This window comes from Garra rufa, chromosome 16 (assembly GCF_049309525.1).
Source record: "Garra rufa chromosome 16, GarRuf1.0, whole genome shotgun sequence".
Taxonomy (NCBI): Eukaryota; Metazoa; Chordata; class Actinopteri; order Cypriniformes; family Cyprinidae; genus Garra; species Garra rufa.
In genome coordinates, this window is record NC_133376.1 from 3,674,496 (window position 1) to 3,675,016 (window position 521).

The window sequence follows — 521 nt, forward strand, 5'->3', positions numbered from 1 at the left end:
CAAGTTAGTGATGGGAGTGAGTGTTGACTGTAGAGGAGAAATTAAAAAAATAAGTATACATGCAAAAACTGGAAGACGGCAATAAAAGTACTGTGAGCAGATGAGAGAGAAAGAGTGGAAGCTTTTGGAAGGGCTGATATTGTGGAGATCTGATGAAGAATGACTGCAAGACAGAAAGAAAGATGTGATCACATGATGAACAACAAACACATTGAAAACAATGGCAGACAACAGCATACTGTAAGTGCAGTATGTATAACATTAAACAGAATGTAATCTTCTGTTGGTGTAGATGCTAGATGCTACAGTTCAGTCAAGATGCTCAGACTGACATTGACATACCTTTGGAAATGTTTGCCTTTGGTCTTTTCCATAAATGCACAATATGGCCCAATTCAGATCCCATGACTGGCCTCATTTGGTCTTCCCTTTCAGCTGAAACAAAGAGAAATATATCCATGTTGAGACAATGTGCTAAAAATAATCTGGAACCAAAATATTTAAAAGGAACGACTGTAAGG